At 40.4% G+C, this 13,379-nt stretch overlaps 1 non-coding gene across 1 annotated transcript; it reads left to right on the forward strand.

Moving 5' to 3' along the window:
* Positions 1–9,143: 9,143 nt before the first annotated feature.
* On the forward strand, positions 9,144–9,251 carry LOC147347629 (U6 spliceosomal RNA). The gene has a single exon (XR_015153323.1). It is a non-coding gene; the product is annotated as a U6 spliceosomal RNA (small nuclear RNA).
* The last annotated feature ends 4,128 nt before the right edge of the window (positions 9,252–13,379 follow it).

The raw sequence follows: 13,379 nt of genomic DNA on the forward strand, positions 1-13,379 counted from the left end.
TTGAAACAAAAACTAGTGAGTAAAAAGAACAATGTGAATTTAATAGAAACTTTTAGCACCGCTTTTTATTAGCTGTCTGCTCTACTGTGTGCTCCTTCACTGACCTAAAAAAATTAACATACAACTTTCAAATACCTTCATCAGAAAGAGAATAATTGTTTCCAATTGTAAACTCCCATTCTACTGTAGCTCTATGGTCTATAGCCCACCAAAATCCTGTGTCCATGGGATTTCTCAGGCAAAAATAATGGAGTGGCTTGCCATTTTCTTCTCCAGGGAATCTTCCAGACCCAGGGATAGAACCCAGGTCTCTCACATTGCTGGCAGATTCTTTATCATCTTAGCCACCAGCAAAGCCCATTAAGGTTAAATGAGCTCCTAGGGTGGAACATCGATCCAATAGGTTTAGTGTCTTCATGAAGCAAAACACCAGAGAATTACCTCTGTGTCTCTGTGTCTTTACTTCTATCCCTCTTCCCAACCCCCCACGCTGTGTGAGGATAAATGGAGAATGCAGCCTGGGAGGAAAGAATTCTTAGCAGAACCTCACCCTGCTGGCACCCTGATCTGAGACTTCTAGCCCCCAGAACTGTGAGGAAATAAATTTCTGTTGTTTATTCCACTGAGTCTATTGTATTCTTTTATGGCATTCTTGGATGACAAATACAAAATCATTTATTTTGGAGATTTAAAAAAGAAAATGAATGAAAAAAAATTGAAAAACTTATTGACCTTCTTAGGAATCTTAGGGATTTCACAACACTGATCCTTTCTTTGATTTCCACATCTTATGAGCTGATGGCATCTTTGACCTAGAGACTGTGTTATTTGAAGTTTGGCTGATGCAGCCTTCTGTTGAAAGGACAGTATAGCCCAGTCACTTACGCAAAGTTTCCATCCAGAAGCCTAGCCGGCTACAGTCCATGGGGTTGTAATAGCCAGATATGACTTACGAACTAAACCACCACCACCACAGTACTTACAAACTCGGTGAACATTATCCAGGAAAGGCCAAAAATGTCATGGGACAGCCTGGTGGCATTGAGAAACAGGCCTGTAAGGGATTCCAGGGGGGTGTCAAACACATCAGGACAGCAGGACAGGCATGAATTGCCTTGGCACAGGAGCAGATTTGACATGACCAGCAGCAGCAGCAGGCAGGACCCTGTTTAAATAAAAACATGAGCCATTCTGAGATGATCTAGTCACCTGAGGTTATCAAATCTATCCCTGTGGAGGGAAGCCTTTTCTTTCCCTGTTGCTCTGAGCAGTTGTTGCTGTAGTATCTGTGGTGAGGAAGAATGAGCACCTTCTGTGAAAATTTAAATGGATGATGATATTTGCACAAATAGATAGTTGGAGAAGTAGTTACTCCCTGCGTTTTTCTATTGCTCCCAGAAGAACTTCTGTGCTCTACAAACATTTGGAACTTAATTCTGAGCCAGAGTGCTTAGGCCATTTTTTTAAGACAGTTTAATGTTGGGACTGGAATGGATGAATTTAACTCAGATGACCATTATATCTACTTCTGCAGGCAGGAATCCCTTAGAAGAAATGGAGTAGCCATCATGGTCAACAAAAGAGTCCGAAATGCAGTACTTGGATGCAATCTCAAAAACAACAGAATGATCTCTTTTCATTTCCAAGGCAAACCATTAAATATCACAGTAATCCATGTCTATGCCCCAACCAGTAACACTGAAGAAGCTGAAGTTGAACGGTTCTATGAAGACCTACAAGACCTTTTAGAACTAACACCCAAAAGAGATGTCCTTTTCATTATAGGGGACTCGAATGCAAAAGTAGGAAGTCAAGAAACACCTGGAGTAACAGGCAAATTTGGCCTTGGAATACGGAATGAAGCAGGGCAAAGACTAATAGAGTTTTGCCAAGAAAATGCACTGGTCATAACAAACACCCTCTTTCAACAACACAAGAGAAGACTCTATACATGGACATCACCAGATGGGCAACACCAAAATCAGACTGATTATATTCTTTGCAGCCAAAGATGGAGAAGCTCTATACAGTCAGCAAAAACAAGACCAGGAGCTTACTGTGGCTCAGACCATGAACTCCTTATTGCCAAATTCAGACTTAAATGGAAGAAGGTAGGGAAAACCTCTAGACCATTCAGGTATGACCTAAATCAAATCCCTTATGATTATACAGTGGAAGTGAGAAATAGATTTAAGGGCCTAGATCTGATAGACAGAGTGCCTGATGAACTATGGAATGAGGTTCATGACATTGTACAGGAGACAGGGATCAAGACCATTCCCATAGAAAAGAAATGCAAAAAAGCAAAATGGCTGTCTGGGGAGGGCTTACAAATAGCTGTGAAAAGAAGAGAAGTGAAAAGCAAAGGAGAAAAGGAAAGATATAAACATCTGAATGCAGAGTTCCAAAGAATAGCAAGAAGAGATAAGAAAGCCTTCTTCAGTGATCAATGCAAAGAAATAGAGGAAAACAACAGAATGGGAAAGACTAGGGACTCTTCAAGAAAATCAGAGATACCAAAGGAACATTTCATGCAAAGATGAGCTCGATAAAGGACAGAAATGGTATGGACCTAACAGAAGCAGAAGATATTAAGAAGAGATGGCAAGAATACACAGAACTGTACAAAAAAGATCTTCACGACCCAGATAATCACAATGGTGTGATCACTGACCTAGAGCCAGACATCCTGGAATGTGAAGTCAAGTAGGCCTTAGAAAGCATCACTACAAACAAAGCTAGTGGAGGTGATGGAATTCCAGTTGAGCTATTCCAAATCCTGAAAGATGATGCTGTGAAAGTGCTGCACTCAATATGCCAGCAAATTTGGAAAGCTCAGCAGTGGCCACAGGACTGGAAAAGGTCAGTTTTCATTCCAATCCCAAAGAAAGGCAATGCCAAAGAATGTTCTAACTACCGCACAATTGCACTCATCTCACAGGCTAGTAAAGTAATGCTCAAAATTCTCCAAGCCAGGCTTCAGCAATATGTGAACCGTGAACTTCCAGATGTTCGAGCTGGTTTTAGAAAAGGCAAAGGAACCACAGATCAAATTGCCAACATCTGCTGGATGATGGAAAAAGCAACTCCGGGAGTGGTGATGGACAGGGAGGCCTGGCGTGCTGCGATTCATGGGGTCGCAAATAGTCAGACACCACTGAGCGACTGATCTGATGTGATCTGAATGTTGGGACTCTGCAGACTCGGACAGGGTGGCCCTCAAGGAGTTTGTAATTTTTTCACTCTACATTGACTAATGCTTGAATTTTAGACACTGAAATGACAAGCAAAGTCCAGTTGATCTGTGTGGTTTACCGTCACACTGGGGTAAGAGTAAACACATGACTGACTGATTGCTATTGTTGAGTATAGAGAGAATACTAAGAGAAAAAGATACTGTACCTTGGATCTGCTCACTCTCCTTAGTAACCCCATGCATGTCTCTGATACTTTCCCAGAAGCTTTAAAACATCTTAAAATTTGTGTTTCACAGGAACCCTGTGAGATAGCCTTAATTTTCACCAAGATCATCAAGTTATGGTAATAAAGACGCAATGACTTGGAGAGGGCAAGTAATTTTCCCCAGGTCCCATTATTAGCAAATACAGGTCACTGGGCACCAAAACAGTCATCTGTTCACTTCCTGATGTCACATCACACATGCCTGTGGCCCTCGGTCTGCATGTGTGTAACCAGGACCACATCAGGAGCTGTGATGACTCTGCTTAAAGAGAAAAATATTTTGTCTTTGACTGCAAAACAGCAGTGACCCTGGAACATTGTTTTTATATGCACTTGTTCTGCTCTGTCTATAAAACACTCACTGTTAAAGTCTTTGACAATTATCAGTGTGGGGGCCTGGTTCTCCTGGCAACTTTTCTTCTAGGCACCTTGACAACTCATCTACTTTTATGCATCTTTAATCCTCTGGTTACATTTTTTTTTGATAAAATAGCAAATAAATATCCAAATGGTAATACAAGAATATTACTTGGTCAGCTCCCAAGACAATGTCATCAGCTCTGCGAACAAGGCCTGCCTTTTCCTGAATTTGACTTTTTAGGGACCAAATTTACCTGTGTGGTTCGGAGTACCTCCTGACATCCCATCAGTTCAGTTCAGTCGCTCAGTCGTGTCCGACTCTTTGTGACCCCATGAATTGCAGCATGCCAGGCCTCCCTGTCCATCACCATCTCCTGGAGTCCACTCAAACTCAAGTCCATCGAGTCAGTGATGCCATCCAGCCATCTCATCCTCTGTCGTCCCCTTCTCCTCTTGCCCCCAATCCCTCCCAGCATCAGAGTCTTTTCCAATCAATCAACTCTTTGCATGAGGTGGCCAAAGTACTGGAGTTTCAGCTTTAGCATCATTCCTTCCAAAGAAATCCCAGGGCTGATCTCCTTCAGAATGGACTGGTTGGATCTCCTTGCAGTCCAAGGGACTCTCAAGAGTCTTCTCCAACAACACAGTTCAAAAGCATCAATTCCTCGGTGTTCAGCCTTCTTCACAGTCCAACTCTCACATCCATACATGACCACTGGAAAAACCATAGCCTTGACTAGACGGACCTTTGTTGGCAAAGTAATGTCTCTGCTTTTGAATATGCTATCTAGGTTGGTCATAAATTTTCTTCTGAGGAGTAAGTGTCTTTTAATTTCATGGCTGCAGTCACCATCCACAGTGATTTTGGAGCCCCAAAAATGAAATCTGACACTGTTTCCACTGTTTCCTCATCTTTTTCCCATGAAGTGATGGGACCAGATGCCATGATCTTTGTTTTCTGAATTTTGAGTTTTAAGCCCACTTTTTCACTCTCCTCTTTCACCTTCATCAAGAGGCTTTTTAGTTCCTCTTCACTTTCTGCCATAAGGGTGGTGTCATCTGCATATCTGAGGTTATTGATATTACTCCCAGCAATCTTGATTCCAGCTTGTGCTTCATCCAGCCCAGATTTTCTCATGATGTACTCTGCATATAAATTAAATAAGCAGGGTGACAATATACAGCCTTGACGTCCTCCTTTTCCTATTTGGAACCAGTCTGTTCCATGTCCAGTTCTAACTGTTGCTTCCTGACCTGGATACAAATTTCTCAAGAGGCAGGTCAGGTGGTCTGGTATTTCCAACTCTTTCAGAATTTTCCACAGTTTATTGTGATCCACACAGTCAAAGACTTTGGCATAATCAGTAAACTAGAAATAGATGTTTTTATGGAACTTTCTTGCTTTTTCAATGATCCAGCAGATGTTGGCAATTTGGTCTCTGGTTCCTCTGCCTTTTCTAAAACCAGCTAAAACATCTGGAAGTTCATGATCCAGGGAAGATGCCTTCTTGATCTGCTGGCTCTTCGAATAAAGTTAATATTAAGAATAAATATTCCTTGCCTCAACACCTTGTCTTGGATTCATTGGCCTGTCATGCAACGAGTACAGTGAGCTTGGAGGGTAAAAGAAGTGATGGCTACGCAGGTGCAGGAGGGCCTAGAGGAGCTATTCCGTGTTCAAGGTCAGAAGGGGCAGCAGTGAGGAAATACCCCATGTCCAAGGTAAGGAGCAGCAACTGCAGTTTGCTGGAGCATTCGTGAAGAGATACCCCATGTCCAAGGTAAGAGAAACCCAAGTAAGATGGTAGGTGTTGCAAGAGGGCATCAGAGGGCAGATACACTGAAACCATACTCACAGAAAACTGGTCAATCTAATCACACTAGGACCACAGCCTTGTCTAACTCAATGAAACTAAGCCATGCCCGTGGGGCAACCCAAGACGGGTGGGTCATCTTGGAGAGGTCTGACAGAATGTGGTCCACTGGAGGAGGGAATGGCAAACCACTTCACTATTCTTGCCTTGAGAACCCCATGAACAGTTTGAAAAGGCAAAATGATGAGGAACTCCCCATGTCAGTAGGGGCCCAATATGCTACTGGAGATCAGTGGAGAAATAACTCCAGAAAGAAGGAAGGGATGGAGCCAAAGCAAAAACAATACCCAGTTGTGGACGTGACTGGTGATAGAAGCAAGGTCCGATGCTGTAAAGAGCAATATTGCATAGGAACCTGGAATGTCAGGTCCGTGAATCAAAGCAAATTGGATATGGTTAAACAGGAGACGGCAAGAGTGAATGTTGATATTGTACGAATCAGCGAACTAAAATGGACTGGAATGGGTGAATTTAACTCAGATGACATCCCATGGAGCTTAGTTTTTGAACCATCTCCAAACATCTCCTCTTTGATACTAGAACTAGACCTTCATGCTTCCATGATGTATTGTAATATTTCAGAAATTATTCCTGGCCCTACCTTTGGCCAACAGAAGCATAGACCCTTGCAAGCGTGATTTTAATATTACTTTTCCTGTGCATTCTTTGTAAGTAAGCAGATTTTAAGACTGAAGTTAGCAAGACTTGAGTTTGGACAACAGAACTGATAAAATAGAGATTTTATCCTAGTGAATGAGATCTGAACATGATTCTTTTTCCAATTTACCAGAAGAGTGGTAATTTAATTAAGGATAAGATATCAGCATTTACTAGGTTTTCTCTGCTCTTAGTTAGTTTAAAGGGGCATGGTATCTAAGAATAAAATGGTTATTTAAAATTAGGTGATGGAAATACACTTTCTAACACCATACACACAAATAAACTCAGGATGGATTAAAGATCTAAACATAAGACCAGAAACTATAAAACTCCTAGAGGAGAACATAGGCAAAACACTCTCCAACATAAATCACAGCAGGATCCTCTATGACCCACCTCCCAGAATATTGGAAATAAAAGCAAAAATAAACAAATGGGACCTAATCAAAATTAAAAGCTTCTGCACAACAAAGGAAACTATAAGCAAGGTGAGTAGATAGCCTTCTGAGTGGGAGAAAATAATAGCAAATGAAGCAACGGACAAATAACTAATCTCAAAAATATACAAGCATCTCCTGCAGCTCAATTCCAGAAAAATAAATGACCCAATCAAAAAATGTGCCAAAGAACTAAACTGACATTTTTCCAAAGAAGACATACAGATGGCTAACAAACACATGAAAAGATGTTCAACATTACTCATTATCAGAGAAATGCAAATCAAAACCACTATGAGGTACCATTTCACGCCAGTCAGAATGGCTGCTATCCAAAAGTCTACAAGCAATAAGTGCTGGAGAGGGTGTGGAGAAAAGGGAACCCTCTTACACTGTTGGTGAGAATGCAAACTATTACAGCCACTATGGAGAACAGTGTGGAGATTCCTTAAAAAACTGGAAATAGAACTGCCATATGACCCAGCAATCCCACTGTGGGTATACACACTGAGGAAACCAGAATTGAAAGAAACACATGTACCCCAATGTTCATCGCAGCACTGTTTATAATAGCCAGGACATGGAAGCAACCTAGATGTCCATCAGCAGATGAGTGGACAAGAAAGCAGTGGTACATATACACAATGGAGTATTACTCAGCAATTAAAAAGGATACATTTGAATCAGTTCTAATGAGGTGGATGAAACTGGATCCTATTATACAGAGTGAAGTAAGCCAGAAAGAAAAACACCAATACAGTATCCTAATGCATACATATGGAATTTAAAAAGATGGTAACGATAACCCTGTATGTGAGACAGCAAAAGACACAGATGTATAGAACAGTCTTTTGGACTCTATGGGAGAGGGTGAGGGTGGGATGATTTGGGAGAACGGCATTGAAACATGTATAATATCATATGTGAAATGAATCGCTGGTCCAGGTTCCATGCATGATGCAGGATGCTTGGGGCTGCTGCACTGGGATGACCTAGAGGGATGGGATGGTGAGGGAGGTGGGAGAGGGGTTCAGGATAGGAAACACATGTACACCTGTGGCAGATTCATGTTGATGTATGGCAAAACTAATACAATATTGTAAAGTAATTAGCCTCCAATTAAAATAAATAAATTTATATTAAAAAAATAAATAAATTGATACAGCCAAAAAAAAAACAACAACAACAACGATGCAGGAAGGAAATGGTGTCTCTATTAAGTGGTAAATATTAATAAATAGATACATATAAACAACAAAAAAGAAGATGTGGTACATGTATACAGCAGAATACTACTCATTCATTGAAAAGAATGAAATAATGCCATTTGCAGCAACATAGATTTCTGCATATGCTAGAACCATAGATGGACCTAGAGAGTCATGCTGAGTAGACTAAGTCAGACAGAGAAGGAGAAATATCATACAATATTCCTTACAGGTGGTATCTGAAAAGAAATGATACAAATGAACTTAACTTGCAAAGCAGAAGGAGACTCACAGAGTAAAAAACGAACTTATGGCTGCTTGAGGGAAGGGATAGTTAGGTAGTTTGGGATGGTCATGTGCACACTGATACATTTAAAATGGATAACAACAAGGACCTATTGTATAGCATATGGAACTCTGTTCAATTATGTGGCAGCCTGGATAGGAGGGGAATTTGTGGAAGAATGGATACATATATATGTATAGCTGAGTCCCTTCACCATTTACCTGAAACTATCACAATATTGTTAATCAGCTGTACCCCAATACAAAATAATAAGTTCAAAGTATGGGGAGAAAAGACTGCAAAAAAATAAAATAAAATTGCAAAAAAAAAGGAAAATAAAAGAAGTGGTTCTCAAAAGGAAGACGTATAAGTTGGAGAAGGCTTCCCTGGTGGCTCAGATGGTAAAGCGTCTGCCTGCAATGCGGGAGACCCAGGTTCGTTCCCTCGATCAGGAAGATCCGCTGGAGAAGGAAATGGCAACCCACTCCAGTATTCTTGCCTGGAAAATCTCATGGATGGAGCCTGGTAGGCTACAGTCCATGGGGTCGCAAAGAGTCGGACACGACTGAGCGACTTCACTTCACTTCACTCATCAGCTAAAGAGCTTGTTGTGACAGGAAAGGAGAATAATACCTTGAATAACATAGACGTATTTGTGTGCATATATTTCTGTGCATGTATACATATGTTTTGCATAAATATATGCTTAATTCCTTCATGGAACTTTGGACCTTATAAAATTCGATTTTATAAGAGGCGGTAAATATAGCAGAATACCCTAATTTCTAATGTAATCGATCATTTATTGGTAGATGACTAACTATATGATTTTTTTTTCTGTTAAATTGTTATTCATGTGTTTGCTTTGGTAGCACATATATTAAAAAACTGGAATAATACTGAGAAGATTAGCATGGCCTCTGCCAAGGATGACACACAAATTTGTGAAGCCTTCCATATTTTTCTGTAACTTCAAGAGGTGAGACTGGAGGGATGGTGGGGAGGAGGTTCAAGAGCGAGGGGATATAGTTATACCTATGGCTGATTCATGTTGATGTTTGGCCGAAAGCAGTACAGTATTGTAAAGCAATTACCCTTCGATTAAACATCAATAAATTCAATTATAAAAACTGTTATTGGGGATCATATAACAGGTTCAGATATCCACTGTATGATTAAAGAGGATCTGACTGGAAACTGATGGTGTCAATTATCATTGGTTAGTGATTCATTAACTTTATAGTTGAATGCTGCTGCTGCTGCCGCTTCAGTCGTGTCCGACTCTGTGCGACCCCATAGACAGCAGCCAATCAGGCTCCACCGTCCCTGGGATTCTCCAGGCAAGAACACTGGAGCAGGTTGCCATTTCCTTTTCCAATGCATGAAAGTGAAAAGTGAAAGTGAAGTCGCTCAGCCGTGTCTGACTCTTAGCGACCCCATGGACTGCAGCCTACTAGGCTCCTCCATCCATGGGATTTTCCAGCCAAGAGTACTGGAGTGGGGCGCCATTGCCTTCTCCGACTCAGTGTCATAGCAAGCTATAATCCTTGTCTGCCTTCGCTTTTAGGTGGTGTAGTGTCCAAACTTTGAAACTGAGGCTGTTTCCAGAAGCGCACAGTCGTGAGTCCTGCCCAGGGTTTTTGTTCCTGATGCTGGAGGCTTCTGTTCTCTGGTCACTAAGGCTGAAATTTTCTCTGCTGAGCATTCTCTGGGTCTATCACGTGCACAAGTCTTTATATTTTGTTTTTTTAATTTGCTTCTCTTATTCTTTTGACCAGACTACCAAGTCTCTTTATGATTTATTTTTCAGACCCTTTTGTGCTTTGATTTTTCTGATGCTCTTTAGTGTATTTGCTTCCATGTCTACCTCTCTGAGTAGTATTCAGCATCTACATAAACCCTACCCTATTTTCTTACTGTCTGAATGTTGTCATTTAGCATCAGCATAGTTTTATGAACTTCATTTTCCTTCTGGTGCAGTTTCTGGTATACAGCTTAAGCTGGTTGGCTCACATCTAGCTTGTTTGTGTTGTCTCCAAAAAATTAGAGAACTCTGCTTTCTTTCTAGGATAAGGCCCCTTGTTTTGATACCATTGCTAATTTTCTGTGATTTCCCTTCCTGCCTCATAAGCTTTGTCTTTCTCAATCTACTTTAACTTGAGTACCATGTGCCTCTATGTTGGTATTACTATTTTAAATCAACATCAACCTAGTATAACATAGAATTAAAGGGAATAAAATTACAATAGTATTAGGAATAATACAGTCCCCCAAATTATAATCCAGTAATGCTCCCAGTTTTAAATGACACATACAGACTGAAAGTGGGAGGATAGAAAAAGATATTCCATGCAAATGCAAATCAAAAGAAAGCCAGATTGGCAATTCTCATATCAGAGAAAATAGACCTTAATTGAAAACTATTATAAGAGTTAAAGAAGGACACTAACAAATGATTAAGGGATTGATGCAAGAAAAGACATAGCAATTTTAAATATCATTTACCCACAATAGAGCACCTCGATACATAAGGTAAACACGAACTGACATAAAAGGGGAAATTGACAGTAACACAATAATAGTAGGCATGTTTTCACTGCACCTATACCAATGGACAGATAATCAAAACAGAAAATTAATAAGGAAACATAAGCCTAAAAGGAAATATTAGAGCCAACAGACCTAATTGATATCTCAGCACATTCCATCCAAATGCAGAAGAATACACTTTCTTTTCAAGTGCACATGGAACATTTTCCTCATCTTGGGTCACAAATCAAACCTCAGTAAATTTAAGGAAATTTAAATTATATTAACCATTTTCTCTGACCACAATACTATGAGACTAGATATCGATTATATGGGGAAAAAAACTGTAAAGAACACAAACACATGGACATTAAGCAAAACATTTCCAAATAATGAACAGGTTACTGAAGAAATAAGGGAAATCAAAACATACCTAGAAACAAGGAACAATGAAAACATGATGATCTAAAACCTAGAGGATGCAACAAAAGCAGTTCTAAGAGGGAGGTTTATAGAAATACAAATCCTACCTCAAGAATCACCTTGAATTGACAATCTAACTTTACATATCTTTAGCTCTTTTAAAATTTCTCTTATCAATGTCTTAAAGGTTTTGCATAAAATCTTTCAACACCTTGCTTAAGTTTATTTCTAAGTGTTTTATCTTTTTTAGATGCAATAGCAAATGGGATTGTTTTCTTTATTCCACTTTCTGATAGCATGTTGTTGATATATAGGTAGGCAACTGAGTTTCGTATATTGGAATATAGTAAACATAATGTATGCTCCATCTTTAAAGAATAGACATTTTCCCACAAATAAGACATATAGATGATCAAGAGGTATATGACAAGATGCTCAGCGTCACTAATAATCAAAGGAAATGCAGATCAAAAGCACAACAGATATCACCTCTTACCTGTTTGAAAGGCTAGTACCAAAATGTAAGAAATGACAAATGTTACTGAGGCTGAGGAGAAAAAGGAGTGCTTATGCACTGTTGGTAGGGATGTATACTGGTGCAACTCCCATGGAAACATACTGTGGAGGTTCCTCAAGAAGTTTAAGAGAACTGTTATGTGATGCATTATCCCACTTCTGGATATATAGTCAAAGGAAATGAAGTCATTGTCTCAAAGAGAGATCTGTATTCCCATGTTCATTGCAGCATTATTCACAGTAGCCTTGTTATAGAAACAACAATCTTTCAACAGGTGAATGGATTAAGACAATGTGATGTGACATATATAGGTTAATATTATTTAGCCATTAGAAAAAGAAAGAAATCCTCACATTTGTGGCAACGTGGATGTAACTGGAGGGCATTACGTTAAGTGGACTCAGTCATAGAAAGACAAATACCATATGATATCAATCATAAGGAATCTCAAAAAAAGAAAAAAAGATGGAACTCAGAGTAGAAAAATGATTGCTAAAGACTGAAGGATAGGGGAAATAGGGAGAGATTTTTAAAGGTTACACACTTTCATATATAAAAAATTAATAATGTCTGAAGATCTAAATTTTAGCTTCATCATCTAATCATGAGATCTAATCATGAGTTTGAGCAAGCTCTAGGAGTTGATTATGGATAGGGAAGCCTGAGCTGCTGCAGTCCAGGGGGCCACAAAGAGTCGGAAATGAATGAACAACTGAACTGAACTGAGGATCTGATGTATAGCATGGTTACTGCAACTAATAAGATTGTGTTGTATTTTTAAATTGTCTGAGAGAGTGGATATTATCAAGTGGTATCACTGACTCGATTGACATGAGTTTGAGTAAGCTCTGGGAGTCGGGGATGGACAGGGAAGCCTAGCATGTTGCAGTCCATGGGGTCTCAAAGAGTCAGCCACGCCTGGATGACTGACTCAACTGAAAAGAGTGGAACTTTCCTGTGTTCTCTTCAAAAAGCAGAAGTTAAACATGGGTGGTGATGGCAATGTTACTTAATAGAAAGGGAAACTCGTTTCTAATCCATGCACAAATGGGGTGGACAAGATGACGGAGGGATAGGTGGAAGTGGGGTACACCTCTCTCCACTGATGCATCAAGAACGTCTAAAGACACAGCAGTTCTCACAGAAGACCAGGAATATCTGGATCCATACAGAACTCAGTAGGACAAAGGAAAGAAGGGACAAGGAGGAAGGGGAAAGAAGGAGAGCAAGTGGGACCAGCCTGCACCTGGGGGAGAGGGAGCTGAAGCGCAGGGGAGAGATCCCCACATCCATGGCCATCCACTGGGACGGGGGAGGCATTTGAAGCAGTTGGGGAGTGAGCTAACTAATCTGTGACAGTCTGAACAGAGTGAGAACCACATAGACAAGCCATGCTGCAGCCTTTCATACCTCAGACAGGGTTGTAAGTCCACCGGTGTCCACGGAAGCTGGGAGCTGGAGCCATGGGGATTGCAGAATGATCCCAGGGTGAGGACTCCTGTTGACCAAGGGGAGTCAGCCTGATGGGATGGGGTGGAGGAAATGTGCTGCATGGAATGCTTCTTAAGGAAAGCCATGAGGCCATAAAAGTAGGGTTCAACTGCCTGTGGAGTAGAGCTATCT

This window comes from Bos grunniens, chromosome 23 (genome assembly GCF_055505025.1).
Source record: "Bos grunniens cultivar Pamir isolate PY7600 chromosome 23, Bosgru_T2T1.0, whole genome shotgun sequence".
Classification (NCBI taxonomy): Eukaryota; Metazoa; Chordata; class Mammalia; order Artiodactyla; family Bovidae; genus Bos; species Bos grunniens.